Source organism: Myotis davidii, unplaced genomic scaffold, assembly GCF_000327345.1.
Source record: "Myotis davidii unplaced genomic scaffold, ASM32734v1 scaffold941, whole genome shotgun sequence".
Classification (NCBI taxonomy): domain Eukaryota; kingdom Metazoa; phylum Chordata; class Mammalia; order Chiroptera; family Vespertilionidae; genus Myotis; species Myotis davidii.
The window spans coordinates 485,142-508,006 of record NW_006291724.1 but is presented as its reverse complement, the minus strand read 5'-3'; the positions used below and the strand labels follow the sequence as shown (position 1 = coordinate 508,006).

General features: G+C 40.1%; 1 protein-coding gene and 1 pseudogene across 1 annotated transcript in view; both read left to right on the top strand.

Moving 5' to 3' along the window:
- Positions 1-22,865, top strand: part of PAK3 (p21 protein (Cdc42/Rac)-activated kinase 3) — a 310,496-nt gene that overhangs the window by 43,675 nt on the left and 243,956 nt on the right. The window lies entirely within an intron of this gene.
- Positions 8,378-22,865, top strand: part of LOC102756765 — a 23,621-nt pseudogene continuing 9,133 nt past the window's right edge.

Genomic DNA, 22,865 nt, shown 5'->3' with positions numbered 1-22,865 from the left:
TCTCTCTCACACACACACACACACACACACACCACAGCACATGAGTGCCATTGAGGGGACAAGTGACAGAAGAGACTCAAGCAGGCATTCATGTATTGCCCATGAGGGGCTCTTTGAACCCAAGCCAGAGTAATATCTGTATAAACTTCTCTCTTGGGGACCATGGTGCTCTAACCCCTTGAGTTCTTTTTAATATTGAGGCAAAATTATATAACATACAATTAACCACTTTAAAGTGAAAAATTCAATGGCATTTAGTCCAATCACTATGTTGTGCTATTACTACTTTCAACATTCTTTAGAATTGACTACCCCTTTTTATTTTTTACATTTTTTCTTTATTGTTGAGAGTATTACAGATGTCGCCCCCTTATTTTTTCCTATTGCCCCTTCCCCACATTGACCCCCTCCCCCTTGTACCTGTCCCCCCCCCCAGGCCTTTGCCACACTATTATCTGTGTCCATGGGCTATGCATATATGCATGTAAGTTATTTGATTAATCTCTTCCCTCCCGCCTCTTCCCTCTGAGATTTGTCAGTCTTTTCCATGTTTCCATGCCATTGGTTCTATTTTATTGGCCAATTTATTTTTTTCATTAGATTCCACATATAAGTGAGATCATGTGATACTTGTCTTTCTCTGACTGTCTTATTTCACTTAGTATAAAACTCTCCAGGTCCCTCTATGGTGTTACAAAAGGTAAGATTTACTTTTTTTTATATAGCCAAGAAGTATTCCACTGTGTAAATGTATCACAACTTTTTTATCTACTCATCTACTGATAGGCACTTGGGTTGTTTCCAGATCTTAGCTATTGTAAATGAAGCTTATTATTTTTTACATTTTTTCTTTATTGTTGAGAGTATTACAGATGTCGCCCCCTTATTTTTTCCTATTGCCCCTCTCCACCCAGCTCCCACCCCACCCCAGGCCTTCACTACCTATTGTCTGTGCCCATGGGCAGTGCATATATTCATGTAAGTTATTTGATTAATCTCTTCCCTCCCGCCTCTTCCCTCTGAGATTTGTCAGTCTTTTCCATGTTTCCATGCCATTGGTTCTATTTTATTGGCCAATTTATTTTTTTCATTAGATTCCACATATAAGTGAGATCATGTGATACTTGTCTTTCTCTGACTGTCTTATTTCACTTAGTATAAAACTCTCCAGGTCCCTCTATGGTGTTACAAAAGGTAAGATTTACTTTTTTTTATATAGCCAAGAAGTATTCCACTGTGTAAATGTATCACAACTTTTTTATCTACTCATCTACTGATAGGCACTTGGGTTGTTTCCAGATCTTAGCTATTGTAAATGAAGCTTCTATGAGCATAGGGGTGCATACATTCTTTCTGACTGGTGTTTCAGGATTCTTAGGATATATTACTAGATGTGAGATCACTGGATCAAACGGCAGTTCCGTTTCTAATTTATTTGAGGAAACTCCGCACTGTTTTCCACAGTGGCAGCACCAGTGTGCATTCCTACTAGTAGTGTACTGGGGTTCCTTTTTCTTCATATCCTTGTCAGAACTTGTTGTTTGTTGATTTACTGATGTTAGCCATTGTGGCAGATGTGAGGTGATACCTCATTATAGTTTTAAATCGCTCTGATGATTAGTGACCTTTAGCATTTTTTCATGTTTCTTGACCATATATATGTCTATTTAGGTCCTCTTCCCATTTTTTAAAAAAAATAAACAAATGAGACTACATCAAACTAAAAAGCTTCTGCACAGCAAAAGAGATCGTTCTCAGAATGAATAGGGAACCCACTGTATGAGAGAACAAATTTGCCAATGATACATTTGATAAGGAGTTAATCTCCAAAATATATAAAGAACTCATACAACTCAACAAGAGGAAGACAAACAGTTCAATTGATTACCCCTTTGAGCTGGCTTTATTCAGAGGAAGGCAGAGTTCATCCACTTTGTCACCCCTCCAGTCACTGTTCTGTACTTATCTTCATCCCCACATTATTCTTCCCTCTCTATTTTTCAATTACACCATCTCTCTCCACCCTCTTGCTCCATGGGTCAATGAGGATAAGTGTGTCTGAATGACTTATATGTCTAGGGAGAGTGAAGTTGTTGACCCACTGGAAAAATGCAGGGCATCTGGCACTCACAGTGTGGGTTGGGGCTGGCACAGCCACTTCTTGCCACAGCTAAAAGCAAACACAGCACAGTGGCAACTGCCCAATGTTGCTTAGCTTTCTGGTGGCCCCAGGGGTAACAGACTATGTGAAAGATATTGTTACCAATTATGGCCTCTGAGAGTTGTAGTCCACTTTGTTATCACATCTTCCATCTTTGGGCTCCTCATGGTTATGAATATATTTGCTCCTTATCAAAGCAACTGTTATAAAATAACCTTGGCAGGCTCCATAGCCTCATTAGAGATCTACTTTCTATTTCTACCTGTGAAGCAAGAGCCACAACTTGAGTATTTTAAAATATAAGAGGATATATTTATACTAGAGGCCCAGTGCATGAAATTCGTGCACTGGAGGGGGGGGTGTCCCTCAGCCCAGCCTGCACCCTCTCCAATCTGGGTCCCCTTGGAGGATGTCCGACCCTGCCAGCCTGGTCTCCCAACTGCCCTCCCCTGCTGGCCATCTTGTGACAACATGGGGGAGGTCATTTTGTGATGATGTGAGGGTGGCCATCTTGTGATGACGTGGGGTGGCTATTTTGTGGCATCCATCTTGTGATGGTGTGGGGGTGGCCATCTTGTGACAATATGGGACAGCCATCTTGTGATGATGTGGGGCGACCATCTTGTGACAACGTGGGGGTGGCCATCTTGTGACAACATGGGGTGGCCATCTTGTTATGATGTGAGAGTGTGAGGGTCAATTTGGATATTACCTCTTTATTATATAGGATTGGGGAGCTAGAGCTCCTTGGGTGCTCTGTAATAACTCTGGTAAGCTGCATGTTTCTCTGGCTACGTGAAATCTTGGACAAACCCTTATCATTTCTACACTTCATGGCTGTGTGAACTTTTAAGCTTTAGCCAACTTCTCTAACTCCATATCTGTGTCTTTCATCAAATGTAGTTGGAATAGCAATGGGAAACTTTTCAGCCTTTGGTACATCAAGGGATTAAATAAACCCAGTGAAAGCCTTCTATGATGCCTCCAGTCTATTCCCTTTCTGCAAAATCTCAAACTACCTATTACAGAGGTGTGGTGCAAATTAACCTGAGACTAAATGTTTGAAAATGTCTTGAGCAGTGCCAGTGTCTCTGCCTTATAGTGAGTGCTCAAATGATCATGACCCTTTTTGTGATTTGGGTTGTTATTCTTGGGAGAAGGCAGAATGCAAAAGGAGAGGGAGGCAGCAGCAGGTAGCAGACACTTTGGGCAGTTGGGACTCCTCCATCACAGGGCTTGCCAATTTTCCAATTCCTTGAAATGAAGGTGTGATTTTGAAACACAGCTGTCTCTTGTTCAGACAGGAGCAGTTTACGTACACAGCCATGTCTGGCTTCCGATGAAGGTTCTTTATGTTTTCCAGAAATGCTGAGAAGTGGCAAGGGGATGAAGCCGAGTTAAAGGCCTATCTGTTCTACGACCCTTCACTTCTCTGGCATGCAAGGGTTTTAGCAGCAAAGCAGGCAAGAGTCTCTGAGTAAGAAATGATTCTTTTTATTTTTCAATGCAGACATGAAAGACAGGGGACCAGAAAAGCCAGGGAAACAGTGGAGAGGAGCAATCTTCTAAGCCCCATGTGAAATTATATTAGAGAATTAGTAAAATTTTCCAGAAATTATAAATATTGTACATGTTCAGTGTCAGTGAAATAATGCATGGGAAATGCACTCCTCTATCATTTTCCTCTCTGGTGAGTAAGTACTAGTAACAGCCTGGGTCAGAATCCTCCCACAACCTTCCTGTGCTTATACAAATATGTTTGGGTGTGGAGCACATCTATAGGTTATTTTGTTGTTTGTATTAGAATGTACTGTGATATATACATTTCCTTACAGCTTGGCTTTTGCACTTAAGAGTACATCTCAGCGCTGGCCTATGTGGCTTAGTTGGTTAGAGTATCGTCCTGTGCACTGGAAGTTCATGGGTTCAATTCCTGGTCAGGGCATATGCTTAGGTTGCTGGTTGCTGGTTGAATCCCCAGTTGGTGTGTGTAGGGGAGGAAACCAATCTCTCTCTCTCTCTCTCTCTCTCTCTCTCCAATCAAAAGAAAAAAAGACTAAATCACAAACCTCCCAGCATATCATGAGTTACAGATCTGGCTCATTTTTCAAATGACTGTATAATATGAATATACCAGGATTTATTCACCCATTTATCTATTGATGAGCATTCAGTTTGTGTACAACTTTGTGTTCATTCCCCTGAAGTAGGGCAGCAGCCTCATTTATCTGGGCATGTTTACCAGTATTGGTGGTAATGTTGCTGGGTCAAAGGGTTTTAATTTACCTAAGGCAAGATTTCTTGGCTGGTATTCATAAATAGCATTATAAATCCCTTCTTTTATTATTGAAAAGTTTATTGTTCATCTGTTAAGCAGATTTCATTTGCCTTTTCAATACTTAATGTATTGCCCCATAATAAAGGGTATGAATTGAAACAGACTATTGTAAAGAGTGGCCATCCAAAGATATGATCTCTTTTATGGGATTCCAGAGAGAGGTGAATTGTAATTTATCAAACTGGACCAAATTCCTGTGATGCCTTCCTGCAATGACTGAGTCCAATTATTCTCCTGCCCTCTCTATCCATGATAACACTAGTCTCAACCTTGAGAAGCACAGAGAAATATTTCCTTAGCAGCAAATATGTTCTGGGTTCTCCCTCAGATAAAAATTCCTTTGCAAGACAATGAAAGGAACTAGTGAGACTGGAATAGGAAGATAAGCAGAAATTACAGAAAATGAGAAATATCAATCAGCTTTACTAATATATTTTACATAGTATTGCTGAATAGTTCTTTTAAATATCAAGGACATGGTGGGGACATGGATGTGCATTGTAAAGTTCTTTCAAACTTGTATAACAAAACATTAAGATATTACTATGTGGTTGATTTATAAAAATTCTGGTCACACACCATTTTCTAGGCACGTAAGATCTGTATCAAAATACTTTGCCATATATATTATGCTTTATGCCTTTTAAAGCACACTCACAGTCTAATTCCACTCTTAGGCAGCTTTGTATAACAGGAGTCACTCTCCCATTTTACAAAAAAAAAAAAAAATAGGCCTTGAGAGATAGATGACTTGTCCAAAGTCACATACGCAATTGGCAATAGGGTTAAGCCTTGAACTTGGGATAACCTAGTCAGTGTTCATTCGACTTAAGGAAGAGGGGTGTAACATGAAATCTTCCATTTGAAACAGCATGGATTGAACTGGAGAGCATTATGCTAAGTGAAATAAGCCAGTCATTGAAGGAAAAATACCACATGATCTCACTTATTCATGGATAATTGAGACCGTTATAAACTTTTGAACAATAATAGATACAGAGGCAGAGCTGCCTCAAACAGAGTGTCAAACTGCATCGGGAAGGCCGGGGAGGGTTCGGGGGTGGGAGGTAGGGGGGTAAGAGATCAACCAAAGGACTGGGTAACATGAAATCTTGATTCCATTTCTCATTAGGTCTCTCCTTGAGTCTCATTTGGCCTAACCCAATTTCTCTTTTATAGGCATACAAATCTGTGCTTCTTTCCATGGTTGATTTAATGCTGATTGAGCACCAGTAATCTTCTAGGTGCTCTAGAAACCACTGAATTAAATCCGGTTGTTGCCCTGTGGCTCCCGATCTCAAGTTTTTGGAGCCCAATCTAAAATAGTTATTGCTCTGTGCAGACAGTACAGGCTTATAGTAAGAACATTTCTCCTCTCTAAGCTTGTTTCTCACCATTTTTTCCTTAGGATCCCCAAGGGATTTTATTGTTCTCAGACTGGAATATTTTTTAACTAGTCTCCAAGTAGTCCTGAGAAATACTTCCTTATTTTGGCCAACTCATGCTTAAAGATGATTGTGTCAGTTTCATTTCCCTTCCACAGAGAGAGGCCATCTTTCTCTTCTGAGTAATCAGAAGTGCCACTCACCCAACATGGAATGGTTTGAGGCACATTGGAATGGGCTCTTGGATCCTAGATATTTTCCTTATCATCTGAAATGATATTCTTATGGATGCAATGTCTTGAATCCTTCCTGACCCTCATATCCTTTCAGTTATAATAATAACTGAATGTATGTATGATTTGGGGACTGGTTTGACCATCCATACTTTTTCTAATAATGTCCACTGCCACTGACTTAGTCACCTTAAATAGTTACCCCCAGGTCCCAACAGATCTCCCTACTTAGTGTCACCTCCTCTAGTTCACCCTGCATCTTACTGGCAAATTATACTTTTGAAACATCATTCTGGTGTCATATCCTTAGTCAAAAATCATAGCCAGCTTTCCATTCCCTGGAATAGTAGTTATCAAAGTTGTTCATTAGTTTGTTTGTTCTTTTATTTTCAATTAGCAGGGAACACTTTTATCAAGCAAAATATTAGGTAGTTAAAACCTCCAAATGAGCCCTAGCTAGTTTTCTCAGTGGGTAGAGCATCGGCCTGTGGACCAAAGGGTCCCAGGTTCCATTCTAGTCAAGGGCATGTAATAGTAGACATGTTCTAAAAATGTAAATATGCTTTAGTTGAAGTGAGGAGAGAGGACCCAGAGCCTCCAGTCTTTCAAGGGCATCGGGGGATATAGTGCAAAGGCCACTGGCCTACTCATGAGGTTCCAACCTCTTCACTTGGCATTCAAGACTTCACATAGACATACCATGTTTTTGTGTTGAATATCCATGTCCCCTTTGAGGAAAGGAATCCTATGCTCCAGCGTTTTGGTTTGTTCTCTGCCTTCCCCACACAGCTGGGGCATTCTGCACTATTTACCTTTGCACATGGCATGTCCCTGAGACTGAAATTCCACCGCTTTTTTCTCTTCCTGTATGAGTTACATTCATCCTTCAAGGGCCCGCTCTAGTCCTATTTACTTCAAGAAAACTTCACTGGCTATTTTGTTTCATAAGAACTCTCTTCAAACAAACAAAAAAAAAGGAGATAGAAGCTGTTCAGCGAAGATACTTTTGTGGACTCTGTTTTTTATGTATTCCTTCTAGCTAAATAAGCATAAGGTATAATCATTAAATGTGATTGTAAAATTCCCTAAGTTTGTGCTCTCGCTCTGCTACTTGTTAGCTGTTTGACTCTAACTCTAGTTACCATGCCTCAAGTCCTTCATCTATAAAATAGGAACAAAATGGTATTCACCTCAATAGATTATATGAGGATTACATTGCATCTAGCTCCTAGCACAGTGTTTGGCACTTAGTAAGTAATTGCTAAATAGTAGTTGTTATTAGGATAGTGGAGTTATGAGGTGATAAAGGTGTGAGCTAAGGCAAAGGCAGTCGGGTATCAACTGAGGGCAGAATTGTTGGGAGATCTAAAGGCAGGGAAATGTGCACAGAGTAAGATAAAGAAACTAGCAACAAGTAATGGAGGGTAAAACAGTTTTCTCCATCATATGTTGTCCTGAGAGGTGGTTCCCCCAAAGCTCCTATTAGCACGGTTCAGTTTTCACTGAGCCTGTGTTCAATAATCAAGTTTATCAGCCACAAGTACTTTAGCAAAATTCTTCTTCCAGTTAACTGAGAGCTAAAAGGATAGCCATTTGGAATTGAGCCATAAGACAGAATGTGTTAGAGGGGTGAAAATAGAGCACAGGGATCTTTCAGGAAGAGGAGCATCTGTGGCATCAGGTGTGTGCTTTGTGCCAGGCATAGCACAAACTCTCTATAAATGTTAGCTAGTATCATTAAAACTGTACTAGTTGCCTGGGACAGATAGAGGCAGTACCAGGGTAACTGAGTGGAGTTACAGAAAATACAAAAGAGAAATGTTGATAGTTTGCTTGTTTGAAGTGTGTGTGTGTGTGTGTGTGTGTGTGTGTGTATACATGTATGCTAGAGTATAAAGTGAGAGATAACAAGGTCCAAATTGGTTTTGTTACCATGGAGATAATTAGCTGTTTGAATTCTTTCAGAGAGTAGCCATAATTCCAGGTAGAGTGGAGGATCACAGTATGATTACTTTTCAGTGAATTATTTTGGGGCAAGGTCCATGTCTTACTCATTTCATGGGCACATCATTAGTTCTTGTTCAGTAGTGGTCATTCAATATATGGTTGTAGAAGGGAGGAGAAAGGGAAGAATAAAGGAAGGAAGGAAGGAAGGAAGGAAGGAAGGAAGGAAGGAAGGAAGGGAGGGAGGGAGGGAGGAAGAAAGGAAAGGAAGAAAGAAAGGAAGAAAAAAAAAAGGAAGGAAAAAAAATAAAGGAAAATGGATTATGAGACAATGATTACAGATCTGCCCCAGAGACTTTTGAAGGTAAATGGAGGCTTCCGACCTGTTTCTTTTATTCTAAAATGGGTATTTCCTTTATCACTCACAATGATAAATAGTAAACATTCAATAAGGATAGTAATCCCGGCTTTTGCCTAGAAATGAATATGAATTTGGCATGGGGAAAAGTAGAAGCTGGACCAGGATTTATTTTTATGTGCTAAGAGTGAGATGAGAGAAATATATGGCTCCAATCCATTCAATTTATGTACCACTTAATGAGATCCAAGTTTGCTGCTCACTCTGGGTAAATGCAAAGCAAGGATAAGAGCTAAAAGCCAATTCAGTTATATGAAATCAATAAATATGTATTAAACACCTACTTTGAGTAAATTAAGTAAACATTGAGCACCTACTCTATATAAACACAGAAGAAGTTACAAATGGTCCCCTACCCTAGGGAATTTACAATCTAGGTGAGGACTAAAGTTTAATGTATTTAAATAAATAATGAAAAATCCAAGTCAGAATAAAATTCAGTTTAGCAAACATTTGTTAAGCACTTGCTATGTACCGTGCATCGTAGATTCAATGATTAATAATAAGAGGAAATGGGGGCTATTAACAAGATAGTGGAATACGAAGCTCCAGGTCCTCATGGAAACATCAAATCAACAACTAAGTACTAACTAAAATAACTTTACAGGAGATCTAGAAAACACTCAGAGATCAACAGTAACCAAGAAAATGCCCAATCAAGAAAAAGCTACATTCAGAATGGTAGGAAATTTAAGGCATTTTACTCACCTTTCCCTTCCCTGCTCCCCACTGTAGTGTAGCATGTTTGGGAAGAATGAGCTTAATCCCCAGTTCCCTCCCTTTGAATAGAAGGAGCAGAGGGGAATTTGTTTGCAACATTTTGGACTGCCTGTAGGTTACCCAAGGAACTGGTTTCTATCTTACCGGACTCAGAGCTCAGATAGGGAATGGTGGCATAGTTTGGAACTCAGGCTGAAAGCCATGGAGGTAATGGCAAGTATCGCAACATGTGAAAATTGTTGCAGCAAAGGAATTTTGGGCAAAGGAATCTATATATATAAAAGCCTAAGCAACCAAATGACCGGTCAACCAGTCACTATGATGTGCACTGACCACCAGGGGGCAGATGCCCAATGCAGGAGCTGCCCCCTGGTGGTCAGTACACTCCCACAGCCAACATCCCTCAGCCCCTCCCACCCCTCACCCCCCATCCCCTCGCCAACCTCCTGTGGTCCAGATCACCCTGATTGCCAGCCAGGCTGAGGGACCCCACCCGTGCACCATTCATGCACTGGGCCTCTAGTAAAATATAATATCTAAGGCCCCGTGAAGATGCAGAGGTGAAACTCTACAAAATTAAGACATTTAAAAGCAGCTGGAGGGAAAAAGTGCCACATGGAAAGTGCATTAAACTTTCAATAATTAAAACAAAACAAAACCAAGATATTCAGCTGAAGATGGTCTTGAGTAATTAAATGAAAAGTGAGGTTGCTAAAAAGTAATATTAAAAAATACATTTATAGATAATTCCCTGTCAAAATTTATAGAGAAGAATCCAGTTCTAGAAATAAAATGGTTAACTAGATAAGAGATTCAAGCTAACATCAGATTTTTCAACTGTAATTGTAAATACTAAGAAAAACAATTTGACAGAGTAGTAAAGGAGAATGTGTCTACAAATGTATAGATTTAATTTATACTTCTATGCTCTGACATAAAGGTTTTTAGTAAAATAACTATATTATATTTATATAAAATATTATCCAATTGCCTTTTATCCCATAACCATATTAAACTGAGTTAAGGAAACTCTTCTAAAAAATAAATAAAATAAAAATAGCACCAGACAGAGTGTCTCAATGAGTTGGGCATAGTCCCAGACACCGAAAAGTTGCCAGTTCAGTTCCCAGTTAGGACACATGCTTGATTTGCCGGCTTGATCCCCAGTGGGGAGCATGCCAAGAGGCAGCCAACCAATGTCTGGCTTTCATATCAATATCTCTCTTCCTCTCTCTCTGAAAATCAATTTTAAAAATTCTTTAAAAAGAAATAAAAAATAAAAGCAGCTGGAGGAAATTAAAAAAAAAATACACAAGTCCAGACAGGATGTATGCCCAAAAAAGATCTGAAAAGAATTTAAAAGCTTTCACCTGGACTGATTCTAAGGCTCAGAGGCCTACTAATTATTGAAGGTCTTCCACATTAGTCTGCAGAGCCTGGAATAAGTTGCTGCCTTTTCTAAAGTCCAATTTTGGAAAAAAAAAATCACAAGATACAAAAACAGAGGAATAACTGGCCCAATTCAAGGGATAAAATACATCTCTAGAAATGACGCACATCAAGCTTACTAGACAAAAACTTTAAAACAGCTTTCTTACATATGCTTAAAGAGCTAAAGGAAAATACAAGCAACTAAAGGAAATAAAGTGCTATAGGCTTCATTGCTACCCCCCCCCCATTCATATAACGAATCCTACTCTCCATGTGATGATATTTAGAGATATGGCTCTTGGAAGTAATTGGGCTTAAATGAGGTCATGTGAGTGGGGCTCTTATGATGGGATTAGTGCTTTCATTAGAAGAGACACCAGAGAGGTTGCTCATGCTTTCTCTCTCTATCATGTAAGGACACAACAAGAAGGTGATCGTCAAACAGAAATTCTGAAGCTGAAAAATAAAATAAGTGAATAGAAAACTTCAGTAGAGGATTCAAGGGCAATTTCAAACGAGCAGAAGAAAAAATCAGCAAAGTTGAAGACAGATAATTTGAAGTTATGGAGTCTGAGGAGCAAAAAAGAAAAGAATGAAGAAAAGTGACCAGAGCCTAGGGGACTTACGGGTTACCATTAAACACAGCAGTATGCATATTGTGGGAATCCCAGAAGGAAAAGAGTGAAAAGAGCGGAGAGATTAGTTAAAGAAATAATAGCTAAAATTTTCCTAAATTTGAGAAATGTCATAGATATACAAATATAAGAGGCTCAATAAACTCCAAGGAGGGTAACACTCAAAAAAGCCTACATAAAGGCATAGTATAATCAAACAGTCAAAAGAGAATGATAAAGAGAATCTTGAAAACAGCAAGAGAAAAGTGACTTGTCATATATACAGGATTCCCCCATAAGGCCATAGGCAGATTTCTTAGCAGAAACCTGGTAAGCTACAAGATAGTGGGATAACATATTTTAAACGCTGAAAGACAAATAAACTGTCAACTGAGAATTCTATATCTAGAAAAGCTGTTCTTCAAAAATGAAGAAGACAAATACAAAACAAACAAAAGCTGAGGACATCTAATCCTACTAGATCTACCCTGAAAGAAATGCTAAAGGAAATCCTCCAAGTTTTAATGAAAGAATGCTCATATGAAGCCATATGAAAATATAAAGTTCTCCAGTGTAGGTAAATACATGGACAGATATAAAAATATCATTATTATAATTTTTGTTTAACTTCACTTTGTATTCTAAATAATTTAAAAGATAAGTGCATTAAAAGTATAAATCCATGTCAATGGGTACACAATACATAAAGATATAATTTGTGACATCAATAACATAAAAATGGGAAATGGGTAGAGCTGTAAAGGAACAGATTTTTTATATGATTGAATTTAAATTGAATCAATTAAATATAGAATGTCATAACTTTAGGTTGTTATGTGTAACCCCCATGGTGACCACAAATGAACTATCTATAGAATATACACAAAGGGAAATAAAAATAAATAAGAGTATGGAATTGACATGCCCCAAGGAGCAGAAAATGAAGGCCCTTCACTGGGGATGGGAGGAAGGTTGCTAGCCCTCTTTGGCAATAAATCTCACTTGATTGCATTCAACTGATTAATTCATTTCTTCCAGGAATTACAGACTGATGCCAATCAGGAACTAAGTTACAGCATCATTTCATGCTGCCCTGCTCTCTTTGCATGGGAATCTCAGCACACTTGCACTGGAGGCTTGGTTTAGTGGAGAAACAAGCCTCCATACAGCTTTCAGATATTTCTGTCATTCTTGATCTCCTATTGGTTATTCTCTGGTACTATCCCTAAACTGGGACCCTATGAAGCCTTAGGAAGTTTTTTCCTTTTTAATCCTTATTGTTGAGAGTATTACATATAACCCCCTTTTCCCCCATTGACCTCTCCCACCTCACCCCTGCCTCCCTTGCCCAGGTCTTCACCACCCTATTGTCTGTGACCATCGGTTATGCATATACACATATGAGTTCATTGGTTGATCTCTCCGCCCACTTCTGACCCTTCCCTGCCATCCCACTGAGGTTTGACAGTCAGTTCGATGTTTCAATATCTCTAGGTCTATTTTTGTTCATCAGTTTATGTTGTTCACTAGATTCCACATATGAGTAAGATCATGTGATACTTACCTTTCTCTGACTGCCTTATTTCGCTTAGCATAATGCTCTCCAGGTCCATCCATGCTGTTGCAAGTGGTAAGAGTTCTTTCTTTTTACACCTGCGTAGTATTCCATTGTGTAGATGTACCACAATTTTTTAATCCACTCATCTACTGATGGGCACTTAGGCTGTTTCAAATTCTTAGCTGTTGTAAATCGAGCTGCTATGAGGATGCATATATTTTTTCTGATGAGTATTCCTGATTTCTTAGGATATGTTCCTAGAAGTGGGATCAAATGGTAGTTTCATTTTTAATTTCTTGAGGAAACTCCATACTGTTTTTCACAGAGGCTGCACCAGTCTGCATTCCCACCAGCAGTATACAAGGGTTCCCTTTTCTCCACATCCTTGCCAACACTTGTAGCTTGTTAATTTGTTGATGATAGCCATTCTGACAGGTGTCAGGTGGTGCCTCATTGTCATTTTGATTTTCATCTCTTGGATGATTAGTGACTTTGAGCACTTTTTCATATGCCTTTTGGCCTTCTATATGTCCACTTTCTAGAATTGTCTATTTAAGTCCTTTTCCCAGTTTTTCATTGGATTATTTATCTTCCTTTGTTAAGATGTATGAGATCCCTAAAAATTTTAGAGGTTAAACCTTATTGGCATTTTGAATTTATTTTTAAATGTGCTGTAAAAAAATTGGTTTAGTTCATTTTTTTTGCATATATCTGTCCAATTCTCCCAACACCATTTACTGAAGAGACTATCTTGACTCTATTGTATGCTCTTGCCTCCTTTGTCAAATATTAATTGAGCAAAATGACTTGGGTCAATTTCTGGGTTCTCTGTTCTGTTCCACTCATCTATATGCCTGTTCTTATGCCAGTACCAGGCTGTTTTGAGTAGAGTAGTTTTGTAGTATAACTTGATATCTCATATCACCCAATGGGGGCCTATTGGTCAACCTCTTGGTCCCTCCTCCAGGCCAGCAGGCTCTGATATCCTGATTGGGAACTGGGAACTGGGGGTGGTGGTGGTGGCAGACGTGAGTGGCACCAGGGCCCTGATAGCCCTGGCAATGGTGGAGGTGGGGGGCGGGGCCAGCTTCCAGCAGCCAGGAAAGTTCAGCCCTGATCGCAGGCCAGGTCTAGGGACCCTACACATGCACAAATTTTGTGCACCGGGCCCTCTAGTATGCATATAAATTCTTTGGTTAATCTTTTATTGCCTCCTCTATCCCCTTCCCTCTGAGATTCTAGAGGTGAGTTTTAAGGTGAGCTTCTTTTTGTCATATCTGCCCTAAAATCTCCTTGTCATTTCTTCACAACTATCAAAAGACTACAGCAGAATCCCCACCTTCATGTTGAGGAGGAAGCCTCCCCCCTCCCACCCTATTTCTTACCAGTATTCATTTAGGAGAAACTTTGTATAGAAGGGTGACAGGACTGATGTGTGGGAATTATTGGGAATCTGCAGTTCAAGAGAAGGGCAGGACTGAAAAAATTTTGGAAGCTTTTAAAGAGAGGGGCTACTTAGTTCAACTAACAATTATTAAATACCAGATTTTAATACTCCCCAGCAGAATTTTCACATGATACTCAGTTTGAGAGCTAGATTAACTATAGAGTTCAGATACCAAGAAGATAAAATTTCCATTATATTGGCTAAATAAATGTGTGGGTGAATGTATGTATGTATGGATAGATCATGTATGAACAGATGGATTGATGTTGGATATATAGTTGAAGAGATGTTGATTGGAAGGATGGATGGAAGGATGGCTGGCTGGACGGAGAATTTTACTGAAACAAAGCCAAAAAAATCTCAAGTAGATCGCTTGTTTCCTGATTTTCTTCTTTTTTGAATTTCAAGACATCATGCAATACCTCTTGCTCATTTCTCATTACTTTCATTAGATTTTAAGTGTGCCCAATAGTGGTTCAAATGCTGTACCTTAACTATTTCAATGCATTTGAATGACATTAATTCTCACTGTAAAAATATAAGGTACAAGTCAGTTTGTAGTCAGCTGAATTCTCTCCACTGTTTTATAATTTTGGCAACTCGAAAATAGCTAATGCCAAGAAACCTACCCTCACCCTTGTCTCAACTAAATTGCAAAGTGAACTAGTGAGGTGGTCAAAGCCAATTGTTTGAAATGGCTCATCCATTGGAAGCAAGACATTTCACTCATTAGCATATATATGCAAATTGATTACCTACTATGAGACAAATAAAGCGTAGCTCTTATTTTGGGGGAGTTCACAGTCTAGTGGGAGAAACAAATATGTGAAACAGGGAACTAAAATACAATAACAAGTACTAGATTAGAAGTAAATACAAAGGGCTGGGGGAGTATAAAGCAAGAGGTGATTAACTACTTGAGATGATCAAAGAAGGCTTCTTATAGAAGGTCAGTATTAGGAATCCCTGGAGGACAGCCCAAGAAGATTTAGGCTTCTTCCTACAGAAAAAGGGAAACCAATGAAGGGCTTCTTTGAACAGAGAACAGAGTAGCAAAATATATTTCAACTATTTTTGGCTGACGCTGGCCCATCATCATGCTCAGTTTGACTGTAAATGTCTATTGCTGAATCAGTTCTGATTTCTAAACATTTGGTGAACCAAATCAGAGGTTGGAGCAGGTTTTTCTTTGTTGTTGCTTGTTTGATTGTCTATTGTTATTGTTGTTTATTTTGTCTCTAATATAATTAGTCTTTATCATTCTCAGCCTCCTTTGACTTTTTAGCAGTGGTGAGAACACTCTTATTTTCAACTTTGGCATTCTCTGTCTCTCATTTAACCATTCAGGGGGTCTATGAAGTTGGATGAGAAAAAAGTATATTTCTATTTTTACTAATCTTTAACTGAAATTTAGCTTTGTCTTCCATTACAAATGTAGGGAATAAACCACAGTAGTATTAGCAGTAGTTGAGACTTTGTCCCCAATAAAAATCAGTTTTTTCTTAAAAACTACAACATCATAACATTACAACTGTTGCCAATGTCTTGAAATACCATTTGCTGATCACTATTTTGAAATTATATTAGTTATGAGACCTGCTGCTAAAATTTGTTTAACATGTTAATAAAGAAGTTCATACATTACTATATCACAAAAATTTTAATAATAGAGTTATTTCAATATAGTTGATTTCTAATCCTATATATTTAATTTTATACATTTATAAATATTGTTCTGAGAGGGACTAATAGGTTTCATCTGACTGTCATGAGGGGTAGGGGCTCATAGCACAAAAATAGTTAAGAGGCCAAATTTTGCATTTCTTATAATTGCTTACTTTAGAAAGTAAGGAATAACACATTTCTTTTTTGATCACCATGGTGGCATTTTTCATCCAGAAATTTGTCTAAGCTTGTAAACATTTGGATCAAGACTCTTGAAGCCCATTAAAATGGGGTTGTAGTGTATAGCTACAGGCAAAGAAGGAACATTATGTGAGCAACTCTGGTTTTCAGCCAAGCTTGATTCTTCAGGGCCCCAGATCTCTGGGTGAGAGATAATCCATTTATTGCTCTACTTGTAATGAGTGCTCACTCTTGTTATTTGAAGAAACAGTCAGAAGTGAGATTCAAATAGCTCACAGTACTGCATTTAACTCTTTTCCTTCCCTAGTGCCCCAATGGCTATACTTGTATAGATCAAATGAAGATAATGAAAAACAAAAGGAAAACTGCCCAATGCTGAGCACAAGCTAAGCTGGTACTCACAGACAGTTTATAGAAAAGAAAGCGGCATGGAGGACTTTTACATTTTATCTGGGGGTGGGGTAATTTTACTCCATTTGCTTTTCTCCTGATTACTGAAGTGGCTTAATTGTCAAGAAAATGAAGTAGTCTGGTTCAGCTCCCTAGCAACTCAGGGCCTAATGATGTAGGTACTTAATGAGCCAGATCTTCTTCCAGTCCTTCTCTTAAAGAGCTCTTCATGGGCTCATTGTCAGTTCCTGTCTCACATGCTCATGCACTTGTTTTCTTTTCCCTCATTACCAGCAGGCAGAAAGGTCAACTCACACACATACACCTGTCAGAGAATGACACACTGAGAATTTGAGATGTTTATACATGCATACATAGTCACATTGTAATTTGATTTATTTTCACCAGATTTAGGTATGCTGAACCTGAAATCCCAGTTTTGGATAGTGAGAGCTGAATAGAGCTCTCATATTCACAACCTCCCTCTGCATACACAAGGATCACACACATGACCATAAGCCCCTATACATGCATGTCACATGTAGCTGTAAGAAGTCAAATCTTCACAACCATCACCTATGTCTGTAAGAAATGGTACTTGTTCAAGCATACATGTCTGTGAGGAGTGCACATTCCCAAATGTGCCAAGCCACTCCTCTTCCTCCTCCCCATCCCTGCAGACACACACACACACAGACACACACAGACACACAAACAGAGGCATTCATGACACACAGTCTTAAGGCACGCAGTCCTAAGGGTTGAGGGAATACTTACCTCATAGGCACCACACCGATCTGCAAAGGCCCCACATTGGCCTGCTTTCACCTTATTGTTTCTGTTGACATGGTGAAAGGTAACTCACTTTGACTTTCTTCTAATTTTGGTAGACTCGGAGCTGGCAAAGAAAGAACTTAGGTGGGCCCCCTTTATGAGACTTTTCTCAGCATGTGGTAATGCAACTCCCTTGGCTAAGCTATCTCACTAGTTATAGTATACACTGGGATGTCTGCCACCCATGCCTATTAAAGAAGATTCCCCCACACCAAATTAGCCATTTGAAAATTGAGTGTGACTCCCATTTGGCTAATTGCTTTTAGGGAGTCAATCAAAGCCCCTCACTTAATTCCAGCCCACACTCAGTTAGAAATTCCTAAATAACACTATGGTTGGGGCGGCGGCTAGAGCAGCTACAGTTGCTACAATGGAGACAGCCTGGTATGATGGCTTGGGCCCAGTGGGAACTCCTCAAAGGGGATTAATAAGGTTTCCGAAGCTGACAGTGAGGAGAAGCCGACAAGATGTTGCCAACCACTTGGTTTGAATATAAGCTGAGCACTGAGAAATGCTGGGCTCAGTAACCAGTGGAGTATGAGAAGCCCTAGATCTACCTGCACAACCTTAGGCAGGGAAGAGGAGACATTGAAGCGGCCAAGAGGTGATTTTTGGGTTCACACCCCTCCCCTAGAGTTACAAACTTGCCTAGATATTTTTTCTCAACCTTCTCAAGAGCTATGCCATGGATTTATTCTTCTATGAATAAGCAGGTTAATGAAGCTTCTGTCTGGAATCATATTGTGTTAATATCTATTGCTATGTAACTAATTACCCCCAAACTTAGTGGCTTTACACAAAATACATTAATAGCTTTATTTCTGTGGGTCAGAAGTCCAGGCACAACTTAGCAGGGTCTCTAACAGGGCTGCGTAAATGCGTTGGCTGGGGGCGTAGTCATCTCACTGCTCAACTGGGAAATGGTCCATTTTTTAAACATATTCATGTGGTTGATGGAAAGATTAAGTTCCTTGTGGGTGGTTGGACTGAGGGCCAAAGGCTGCCCTGAGTGCCTTGCCACATGGCCTCTCCAGTGTGGCAGTTTACTTCATCAATGTGTCCAAACTGAAAAGGCAATGAAGAGAGAATGCTGGCAAGATGGATTAACAGTCTTTGGTAACTTAATCACTGAAGTGAAATTCCATCATTTTTGCTATATTTTGCTCCTTAGAAGCAAGTCACTAGGTCCTGCCCACACTCTATGGCTGTGGATACCAGAGGAGGGAGCACTGAGATCCCTGTCAGAAGCTGTTGGACTGGGAATCAGGAATCTTGTTTTGTTTATCCAGTTTTATTCAGGTATAATTGACAAATAACATAGTCTAAGTTTAAGGTGTATAACATGCTGACGACATCTAATCTAATAAAAGAGAAACATGCAAATTGACCACACCTCTGCTATGCCCCAAGCCACACCCACCAGCCAATCAGAGTGACTATATGCAAATTAACCCAACCAAGATGGCGGCCAGCAGCCACAGAGCTGGAGCAAGCAGGAGGTTTGGTTGCCCCAGCAATGGAGGAAGCCAAGCTTTCTGCCTGCCCTGGCCGGCTGTGGCCTTCACTCAAGGCAACAAAGTTTCAATTATAGAAGATAAATAAATCCCAGATACCTGCTTCCAGCCAGCCTCCACTGGGAGCTTAGGTGGCTGGGGGCTGTGGCCAGCCCCTCACCCAGGATGGCCACACCCTCATGGGGTGACAGTCCCCAATGGGGGGCTTGGCCAGCCTGCAAACAGCCATCAGTCCCTCATTCAGACTGGCCAGGCACTCCAGCAAGACCCCCCACCCTGAAGGGAGTATGGCTAGCCTGAAAACGACCCTCAGCCCCTCAGGCTGGCCAGGCACCTCGGGGGGGACCCCCACCCTGAAGGAGGTGTGGCCAGCCTGCAAACAGCCATCAGCCCCTCACCCAGGCTGGCCAGGCACTCCAGCAGGGACCCCCAACCTGAAGGGGGTGTGGCCAGTCTGAAAACGGCCCTCAGCTCCTCACCCAGACTGGCCAGGTTCCCCAGAAGGACCCCCACCCTGATCCAGGACACCCTTCAGGGAAAACCAGCCAGCCCCCACCCATACACCAGGCCTCTATCCTATATAATAAAAGGGTAATATGCAAATTGACCCTAACAGCAGAACAACTGGGAATGACTGGTCACTATGACACACTGACCACCAGGGGGCAGATGCTCAATGCAGGAGCTGCCCTCTGGTGGTCAGTGTGCTCCCACAGGGGGAGCTCTGCTCAGCCACAAGCCAGGCTGCCAGCTGCCAGTACAGCAGGGGTGGTGGGAACCTCTCCCGCCTCCTCAGCAGCGCTAAGGATGTCCAACTGCAGCTTAGGCCTGCTCCCCGCTGGCAAGTGGACATCCCCAAGGGCTCCTGGGCTGCCAGAGGGATGTCTGACTGCCAGCTTAGGCCCAATTCCCGGGGGAGCAGGCCTAAGCCAGCAAGTGGTCATCCCCGAGGGGTCCCAGACTGCGAGAGGGCACAGGCCGGGTTGAGGGACCCCTCCCCCCGCCTGAGTGCACAAATTTTTGTGCAGCAGGCCTCTAGCATTTATATATTGCAATATGAGGAATAATCTCTTCTAATTCTGCCTCTGTTGTTGGCTAGCTAGGGAACCTTGGACAGTTTCCTTACTTCTCTTTCCTAACTTTCACTTACTATGGGATGGGGACACATAATAGCTATCATAAGGGTGAAAAAAAGTAAAAAATATTCTGAGGAACTTTTAGTAAATATTATTTTAAGGGGTGGGGGTTAAAGGGTCCATCTACCTGCATCCATTCAGGAGAATGGAGTGCAATGTTTAAGTCATAGGATGTTGAGCTGGTTGCTTGGTTTCAGTCTGAGCTGTGACATTAATTCTGTGACTCAAAACACCCATTTGTTCATCTGAAAAATGGGGATGATAATAATACCTACCTCACAGAACTGTAAGATATAAATAAAATAATGATTATAAAACATTTATCAGGGTAATTGGCACACAATAAGATATCAATAAATGTGATTTATTAATTTTATTGGTGTTATTATTATTATTATTATTATTATTATTATTATTTTGCAATCATGTCAGGGGGGTATAATTTCATATACTCTTGAAAAAGAATTACACAGTCTCATCCCTTAGGCCATTCTAGTGTCATCACCCCAGCAGAGCTGGGTACTCTTTTTCTAGATTTCAAGCTTTCTTCTCCCCTCCCCTTGCATACACATACAATCACACACAAACACACATGCAAGTACATACATTCTATACATTCTTTCTATATTTTCTCTATGAGAATACTAGTAACTGCAGGAGAGTAAAATTGAAGGATAACCTATTTTCTGGGAGATGGTCACAGTAACCTACTCAGAAAGCTAAAATATTAACAGAAAAGAATAGATTTAGATAGATAGATAGATGATAGATAGATAGATAGATAGATAGATAGATAGATAGATAGATGACAGATACATTATTTTGAAGCCAAGAGATTGTTCAAAAATGATCCTGAAAGTAAAAATGGAGGTCACCTTCTATAAGCAAGAGATTGTGGCCAAATGCTTCCGTGATTACATGGTCATTACTTCTCCACTCTCCCATTTCCAACAATGTATGAAATTCAATTTTACATAGGCTTCTTTGGCTGATCTTTTAGAAAACCTCTTTTATTACTCCATGGATGCTGCTGTTTCCATCTTTTGGTAATTTTCCAGGTCAGGGCAAGTACTTTGCAATGAGGCCAAAGGGTGTGCTTGCTGTCACCAGTAATCTACTGTTTTTCCACGAACAACCTCTGCATCCTGTCGGAAATACTGCACTTCCTTGAAATTGACCTTGACAGCTGTATGGAACCTGTAGTATAGTGGAATGAACTCTAGACTACCGAAGAGACCTAAGTTTTCCTTTCACCTCTGCTATTAACAAATCATATGACTTTAGGTAAGGCTGTCCTCTAAGCCTCATTTCCTTATCTTTTCAATGACAGTTGCCCTGCTGACCTCATTGCCTTGTTGGGAGGCTCAACTGAGATGTCAGGAAAACATCCTGAGAGGCATTCAGTTCTCTGCTAATGCAGGGTCAGATTCTGCTTTTTGTTTTAACTCCTGCACTCTACAGGGACTTGCCCAGATATCTAAGTCCAGTTTATTCACCATTATATAGCCACTGCAAAGTCAAGAGGGAGTTGTACACAGTTGACTGAATTTCCCAAACCATCTATTGTTCTTTACTGTGGATAACTGACACCATGCTGGAGACTGAAAGGCGCCTGTCATGAGAGCTGATTGGAAGTGGTTTGGTGTGCCAGCAGGCAGAGGTCGTGGTCATGGCTGTGAGACATTAGTACCTAGATATTTTCAGGCTTTCTTAGTGAGAAAAAGAAAAAAATTACAAAATGCTTTCAAAATAGAATTTTAAATGCTGTGCAACTGTAAGATATTGTGTTTTAGTCTCCCTCGCTTATTATTATTTTTACTCTGTGTTGAGCACAGTGCTAAGTTTTTTTTACAAGCAGTATCTAATTCCATTTTAACTTCAACCCTATGAGGGAAGTATTAAGTATATGAGCAAATTGAAGTTCTGAGAGAAGTTAAATAGCTTTCTCAAGATCAATAGCCTCTCTCCAAAGTCATCTTAAGAGGTGAATGAAACCAGCCCCAAATTACAGGCCAGATGTAAGTAAATAAACAGAAAGGTAAGTAAACTCCTCAAGGGCAAATGTCTAGTCAGTGGAAGAACCTTACAAAGCCCATTCTTATTATCTGCATTGGATATCACCATTTCTATCAGCTCATTAATCTCTAAGCAACCATTTCTTGAATGCATACTTGGTGCAGGGAGCTTGCTGAAGGATGTGGCACTGAACAGAGACCAGAGTCCAGGTGAGACATAAATAGACAAGTGGCTAAATTTTCCTGTCCAAGGCAGTATGCTGAGTGGCTATTGAGTAAGTATATATGTGACCCAGACCATAGCTGCTTCCTCACACAGGCCCAAAGCAAACCATTATGTGTCAAAGGGCCTAAACATATAGGCTTAATATACTTATTTCCAAATTCCTTTACAGAAAGCTTGTTCAATTTCTACTAGCCATGTATAAGAGTGGCAATAGGACATTTCTTGTCAGCATTAAGTCCACTAATTTTTTTAAAAAAATGATTATTTAATGCACAAAATTTGTATCTGACTTGCTTCATTTTTATATATTTTATTACTAGGTGAGGTTCAATAGTTTTCATATATTTACTAGTGTTCCAGTGCACAGATTCATGCACATTGAAAGAAAATTAATTAGAAGTAACATTTTAATATTGCTATTCACCCTTTCTCTATAATAAAAATGTCAATAGAATTCACGATCAACAATGACTGATTGAAACACATGGGTGCGATTGGCGCCAGCGAGAGCTTTATATGTATCGCACATGCACAAGTCAACATTTATTTTTTAATTGCCAGTGCACGTCATATGTACTGGCCAGTTGGACAGTCGGACGGATGGACAGTTGGTCCCTTAGCCTTTTATTTACAGA